The following is an 8086-nucleotide window of genomic DNA, read 5'->3' on the forward strand; positions in this document are numbered from 1 at the left end:
TGAAAATAGTTGATGGTAAGTTGTTTTTGTGGTTTTATTGTTTAGTTTTCAGATCATATTTTTATTAATTGACTAACTCGAATTTGCAGAATATATTTATATTTTTACCTATTTGTATTGTAAATTTTATTCATCCAATAAGAAAATAATTTTGGGGTATTTATTTATTTATTTTCCATGAATGCTAATTCATTAGCATCAGCAGTTGTGTTAAATATTAATTATTTTCAAGTTTAATTTATTACGTTAGTTTTATAGAAATATGTGGGATTAAATTAATTTATTTTTATTTATTTATTTAATTGTATTTTGTAATTGGGGTATTTAAATTAAAACATTTATGGTCTACTATTTGGTTTAGAAGTCACCTATATGATTTTCTGTGCTGCTGGTGGGGAATATTAAGGTTTTGTTGACTTGGGTGGTAGGGACCCTTCATAAATTTATGCTGCGGGTTATCTACATCTTGATTTCTCTTTTAGGCACCCAGGTGAAGGGCGTGGCCCTAGCCTTAACTCGTCTGTTTTGGCCCAGAGAATAGAATGTTCCCCAGACAGTAACCACATCGTGAATAGTAGAGTACCAGTTCCTCAAGACAGTCACCCATGGGTTCGACGAACAGTTAAATAGCTCCGGAGGCAACCACCATACATCAAACTTCCACCTGACGCCTCCCGAAGAAGATCTGGAGCTGTGGATAACCTAGGACAGCACCGGAAGAAGCCTTCACACCACAAGCTAAGTTTTTAATAGAATCTTTTACTTGCCTCTCAGCAGAGACAGTTTTTTTTTATATAAATATAAAGTAACTTCACAATGACTAGAATGTAGATCCTGAATTTATAACCAAAGAAATGAGAAAATAAAGCATTTATACCGAAATTCATTCCTTTTTTACTGATAGTGTACCGTATGCCTGGAGAATGCAGAGGAGTAGAATACAAGGACCCACATAAAGTCTCATGCCCGCCGTGTTGGTGTTGGTGAGGTTATATCGAATTTGTTTCTTGGTCCAGGTCCAATGTTGACAGTTGGAGATGAGTTCGATATATCGTTGTTAATATGAACACGACAAGTATACTAAAAAACAAGTAATCTTATGTATAAACAAAAATAAAAACTTGCTTTTTCTCCTTCTTTATACTTTATTGATAAGCTTACACCTGTTCCATATTAAGGTATCTACTAAATAAATTGCAATTCTACAAAAAGCTTTATAATCTTTTAACCTTCAAGTACAAGTAAGAATATTTTGACAAGGACAGATGGTTTCTATCTTGCCGAAAACATGGACCCAACCCGAGCCGGTTTACCCCTGAAAACAAGCTTTGAAACGGAATAGGTATACCGACTAATTTTTTTTGCAATTCTACAAATCCAAATCTCTTTTATAGTGCAGTCACTGAAGGTTTTCACCTCCGATTTTATTGAACCTCCATCGATTTTTATGAAAATTGGTGAGTAGTTAGAGGACACCTCAAGGAACAAAGGTGACATGATGCCAACTTGCGTTTTGGAATTTTCTTGGAAAAAGTAAAAAATAAAACATCGCCATTTCCACAAAAATTAAAATTTATAGAAATCCTTTACTATTTCTGTAGGGTACAAAATAACCGAGATAGAAACGTTTTAATCTTAAATTTTGCCTGCGAGAACCATGTAACCGGGAATTTAACCTTTTATTTTAAAAAAGGTGAAGGGTTTAAAAGATTAAAATCAACGTGGTTTAAAAGCCCTTAATTTTAGCTTTCAAATGGTTTTTAGGCGAATCTCATGTCTCAAAATTAACGGAGTTATTTAAAAAAAAAACAATATCATTTTTTTGGAAAAATTTTTAAAAGATAACTTTTGAAAAAAATTTGGAGCTTAAATTTTAATGCTATCAACTTGTTCGTGGGCTCATCTGATTTTTAAATACTTTGACAAATGTTTAATAAGTTTATGTTATAAAATGCATTATTTTCCCGTTATTTAAGCTTGAATACTTAGATTTGGGTAGTCGCTGAAAGAAATATACATTCAATTACCTATAACTCACTTTTAGTTAACACTAAAAGGTTTTTCTAGTAAGGAATTTATTTCATTTTTTATTATCTTCAATTTTGGTAATAATAACTTTTTTGTAAAAACTTATACGTTTTGAATTATTTATAAAAAACCGGTTAAAAACATGCATTTTTCTTAGGAAAATTAAAATCTTTAATTTTTAATAACTCAATAAGTTATGATTAATTTCAATAACTTTATATAACAAATTTTGCTAAGAGTTAGTCCCTCTATCGAATTATGGGGTTATTTTTAATAAAATAATTTTCACCCCCGAGAAGGAGTGGCATCCACCCCCAGAATAAAAGCGCAAGTTGCAAGTGGCACAATGCCACCTTTGTTCCTTGAGATATCCTCTAACCACTCACCAATTTTCATCCAAAACGATGGAGGTTAAACGAAATCGGAGGTAATAGCTCATATCCACCTTCAGTGACTGCACTATTATGCGATTCTTATATTTTTCAAAGTTCAAATGTATTTTTTTTTTCATTCTTCCAAATGAGTCGGAGATTGTTATTAACAAATAACTTATAACAAAACAAGAATTTCCAGAGTCCCTTCGAATATATTTTTTAAGCGAGTCTCACGAAATAAATAATTTTTTTCTATTGGTAATTTTTCGAAAAATGCCTCCTTTTCGAGTGATTTGCAGTTTTTTGTTGAAAAAATGCCTTAAAAACTGGTATTTGGATTTTTTTTCTAAAAAACTACTAAATAAATTCCAATTCTACAAAAAGTAGCTATAGTCGGTTCGCTAAACTCAGACACAACTGGCTAGTGATTTTAGTAATTAATTTTGCCAATTTAGTAAAATTGGCAAAAAAAAGCATTAATAAATAGTTAATAATTACTAAATAGTTAGTAATTTTTGCCAATTTTGGCAAAAACAAAAAATTTACCTACTAAAATCACTAGCCAGTTGTGTCGTTGAGTTTAGCGAACCGACTATAAACATATTTTGACAAGGATAACTACTGGATTCTATCTTGCTGTGACTATTTAGTAATTAGTGACAATTAAAATTATTTGAGAAAAATAAATTACTTTATAACGAATTTACTAATTATTAACCCATGTATGAAAAAGCAAGTTTTATTGCAGTATGTGAAAGGTACTTTTATTTTATTTAATATAACCCTCGTAAAAATAAAAGTAATAAGGTGAGAAGACTAAGCGTGTGAATTTAGCCCAATGAAATACCTTAGTGAAGTTGCTACTCTTTATTAACGAGTTTAGAAAGGGCACGAAGAACTTTAATTATTTGGAATGCTTCGAAACGGTGTATTTATCCAGTGGTGGACAGATTTTGATTTTTGTCTACAAATAGAAAATATTACAGGAAAATTTATAGATTAGTTGGTATTTTTTAGTATATAAAAGTATCTTTTATAGTAATGCATTTAAAGCCATTAAGTAATCAGTATTTCAGGAGATTTTGAACATTTGAAAAACTGAATTATCAATTAAACAAATATTTTATATTTAATTAATTTTAAATTAAATATATAAAACTAATTAATTTTTAATTTAATTTATATTTTATTAAATTTTCGAATTTTTTCAATTCGAATATCGCAAAGTTACTTTTTAATCTAAAAACTAAAAGGTGCCCTGATCAAAGAAATGCTTGTTTATTTGTTTTTTGGATTGTAAAAAGTGTTTCTTCGTATTATCAACCCAAAAAAACCAAGCAGGGTAAGTGTCCTCGGAAAATGCTCTCGGCCTAATATTTTCAATTTTCAATTTTTTTCAATTTTTTTTACGTTCAATGTGAATAAAAAATAGGATTCAGCGCAATTGGATACCCAATGTCACCTAAACCTTTTAATACGGTGCTGGAACATGCATTTAAAAATTTAGATTGTCTGATAAAGGGAATACAAATAGATGAAGAATATCTACACAACTTAAGCGGACCATTCACGATCTGATTTGTAGTACCTCTAGTGGTACGACAAGAGAGAGAGAGTGATATGTTGGATCTAAAATCAGACCGTGAATGGGTTGTAGTACTACTAGTAGTACCACTAGTGGTACTACTAGCGGTATTACAAAGAAAGTTAGAGCGTGAATGCCGATGTTGGATGTTGGATTAAAAATTTCCACTACACTGAGAGTCATAAGTTAAGGATGTAGAAAATGTATGCTCATTTTCATAGTTGATTTTTTCGTGAACGGATTAACGGATTTCGCTAATTTTTCTTTTTATTATCTTAGATATTTCTTTAGTATTTACACAGTTGTGCAAATATTTAATTAAACTTCTTTTTTGTACTTATACCGGGTGGAAGAAAAGTAATGTTTTTCTTATGTTTGTACTCTTATGTTTTGTGAACATTTTGTTTTTTATTTGAGAAAAAAGGGATAAGCAGCACTATGACCGGTAAAGAACAGGATAGTACCGACCTACATGAAACATAATATGGTATATTTTATAAGAATTTGATTCTATAAATTTGAATTGTTATAAACTAAGCTTAATTTTGTGTCTTGATGATTTTGTGTAAGTTTAAACTACTTTAATAATATTTCTGCAATGCATTTTCTATAAAATGTTCAAACAATATTTGGTTTGTATACAAAAACTAATTAATAATTGAGCGAACGGTAGGTAGTGAAAAATAAAAAATATATATTTAAATAATTTATAAAACCTTGAAGCAAAAATTAAAACTATCTAGTCAACACTTACTTACATTTTTATTTTCTCTTAAGAACTGATTTTCAAAGATATAGATATTGCAACAATAAGTGAGGTGTTCATAATAAGGCCACGTGTTTCTTAAAAGATTGAAGCAGTAGTTTGGGGATGAACATATGTCGATAATCCCTACATCCTGATTATGTAAGAAAATATTCCGGGTAAGCTCAGTATTGAGAGAAAGTTGTTTTGGTATTACACTTTGTCACTTTCTTCCTCTGAATCACTGTTCTCCACATTGATAATAATTATATTTAGAACAGGAATTTTTTTAAGATATATTTTTTCGATATTTTTTACGTGCTCTATTGCTTTCTTCCAGTTATCCTGTGATATTTTTAAATTCAGAATCTATCAGTTTCACGACATTGTTATAACATTTTGGACTTACATTTTTTTTTGTCTCACATTATATTTCAGTTGAGACCATAACAACTCTATTGGATTTAAAACTCAGTAATATGGTGGTAGTCTTAAAGTTGTATGTCCATTTTTACTTGCTGCATCATCAATAATATATTCCTTTACAAATAATTTTGTATTAAGTACCTCTACTAATTGGTCTTTAGTGTACCAATCTTCAAAATATAAATCTTGTGATAATAAAAAATCTTGCAATTCATCCTTTCTAGAGTATTTATTCGGAATTTTTTTAAGTTGTCTAGAATGATATGATGCATTATCTAAAACAATAACACTGTTGTCTGCTAAATCTGGTAATAAGTTATTTTTAAGCCACGATTCGAAAAGTTCACCCGTAATATCTTGATGATAGTCCAAACAGCTGTCTTTAATGTCTTTTGCATTTAATAGTAAGCCATCGGTTACCCAACCATCTTCCCCTCCACAATGTAAAATGCATATTCGTTTGCCCCTGGAAGCTGGTACATTAACTTTGCACTTTACATTGTCATTACTCCAACATTTGCCAATTGTTGCGTTATCAGTCTTGTTATCGGTCGTTCAGAATTTCGTGGAAATGTAAAAACCTTTAGCACAGCAGAGCTGTGACAAGAACCCGACAATCGAGTAAGAGGAGTCATTGATAGGTATAAAAAGGAGCTTACATCGGCAACTTTTAGCAGCAGCGTAAATAAAAACATTATTGTGATTAAAATAAAAGCATTATTTTGATTAAATAGACCTAACAACAGTTATAATTATTTAAATATAATATATTATTTATAATTGTACCTAATGAAATTATATTTTACAGTACTTATTTTTGCGTTTTTCTGAATACTATCCTGTAACAAGGCAAAATATTAAAAAGGAACTATTAAAACAGATGTCATTTGATCTAAGCACATGGATATTTTGTTCCGTATACCCTCTTAGGATGGAAAATTTTACACCACCCTCTGGTATACCACTTGTACACCAATTGGTATATCTCTTTAAATCTCTCTTTAAATCTCTTTAAATCTCTGTAACCGGGCTTATACTTTGCCATCGTTAAATTATTTATTTGGTGATGTGTTTATAAAGATGTCAGAGGACAATGAGGCGAAGTATAAATCACCGCAAATTTCAAGATTTTCCTGATTTGGAGCTTAACAATGAAATATTTTAGGAGGAAAAAACGACTTTTGTTCATTTTTAAATGCAAATCCCAGCTTTAGTTTAGTTTACTAAAATAGAATATAACTACCCTCCATCTTAAAAAGTCGTAAAAATTACAAGAGTCGTAAAAATTAATTAGTTCATATCATCCCTAGACAAATGCTAGAGAAACGAAACTTATGGCATGCTTAATTATGAAACCTCAACTCATGTACCCAATTTTTAAAAACACAAATCCTCCGAATTATATTTTGCATAGACTTTACTCGATACATTTTTTAGTGTACACCAACGTGAAAACAGGTGGCTGAAAGGTAAGAACTTTGTTGGCGGCTAGAAAGATAAAATGTTGGGGCGTGAATGGTCTGGTAGTACGACTAGAGGGACCACAAAGTAGTGTCACTCTCTCTCTCTTGTCGTACCACTAGAGGTACTACAAATCAGATCATGAATGGCCCGCTTTACGTTTCGCCGGTGATATATTAATAATAGCTGAAGATCTAGGAATGGCAAGAGAGATGGTACAGGAACTCGTTGTAGCTACAGAAAATGTAGGTTTAAATATAATCATTTCGAAAACAAAAATTATGACAAATTTGATACCCAACCAGAACATCAATATTCATGATCATCATCATCACACAGCCAAATGTATCCACTGTCGGACATAGGCCTCCTCAAGATGTAGGTATTCACCATTCTCTGTCCTCGGCGGCTGCAATCCAGTTTGTCACTATTCTTGTCGTCCGTCCATCTGGTAGGTGGTCTTCCACAACTTCGCTTGTCTGCCCTTGGCCACCACTCTAAACTCAGATTTTTAGAACATCAATATTGGTGGACAAGAAATAGAACTAGTAGGTAAATATAAATACCTAGGACACGAAATTATGATTGGCAGGGATACTTAGACGCATGAACTGAAGAGAAGAATCAGTCTTGGGTGGGCAGCATATGGAAAATTGAGAGAAACTTTTAAAAGTGAGCTGTCCACAAGCCTTAAGAAAATAGTATTAAAAAATCATACAGAAGTAAAAAACTTGATTTGTACAATGGTATAAAAAGTTTTTTAAAAACTATTAAAAGTCATCCAAAAGGATCTGCAAAACGTTTTCGATCTAGATCAGATCATCTTCAGTGCCTAGAACGAAGTATTTCCACGTTAGAATGAATGCAAAAGGTTAAAATTGTGACTAGTTGAAGAAAAAATGTGGTAATATTCACGTTCTGCCTAGTACATGGAACTAGCAACCTTATGAAAATGGTAACATCGAGAAAAATGGTTTACATGATAATTCTATAATATTTATAGCGACTCCAAGTCGATGTTAAAGAATCAATTTATGTGTTAGGGGTGCTCAAAGAGCAACATGGTTCCCTGCTCGATAAAAAATCGTGGTTCTTGCCAGTTCAATGGACACAGACCAACAAAGGTGAAGGAGATGACAATCCAATTATTAGACAGAAGTGACATGACAAGATAGGTAGTCAATTTGTGGTTATGAATATAAAATAGTGTTTTTAGAATTTAGATTATTAGTTAAACTGAATGTAGATTAATAACTGTATTAAGTGAAATTTAAATTATAATAAATTAGGAATATAATGAAAAATCGAAAAGGCTACTCTCTGTTACAGAAAGAACTGTTGTTACTGTTAAATTGATAAAAATATTACTCATAGTAGAGTCAGTGACGTCACTGGTGACTAGCGATGTGAAATTACGTGTAATTTCAGAAATTGTAAGTTACACGTGTAAAATTACCCAAAAATTAC

General features: G+C 31.2%; 1 long non-coding RNA gene across 1 annotated transcript; it reads left to right on the forward strand.

The window, feature by feature from the left end:
* The first annotated feature begins 339 nt into the window (after positions 1-339).
* LOC114329141 (uncharacterized) lies at positions 340-882 on the forward strand. The gene is made up of 2 exons (XR_003652271.2): positions 340-424; positions 483-882. It is a non-coding gene; the product is annotated as an uncharacterized LOC114329141 (long non-coding RNA).
* Positions 883-8086: the final 7204 nt, after the last annotated feature.

The sequence above is a fragment of the Diabrotica virgifera genome, chromosome 4 (assembly GCF_917563875.1).
Source record: "Diabrotica virgifera virgifera chromosome 4, PGI_DIABVI_V3a".
Taxonomy (NCBI): Eukaryota; Metazoa; Arthropoda; class Insecta; order Coleoptera; family Chrysomelidae; genus Diabrotica; species Diabrotica virgifera.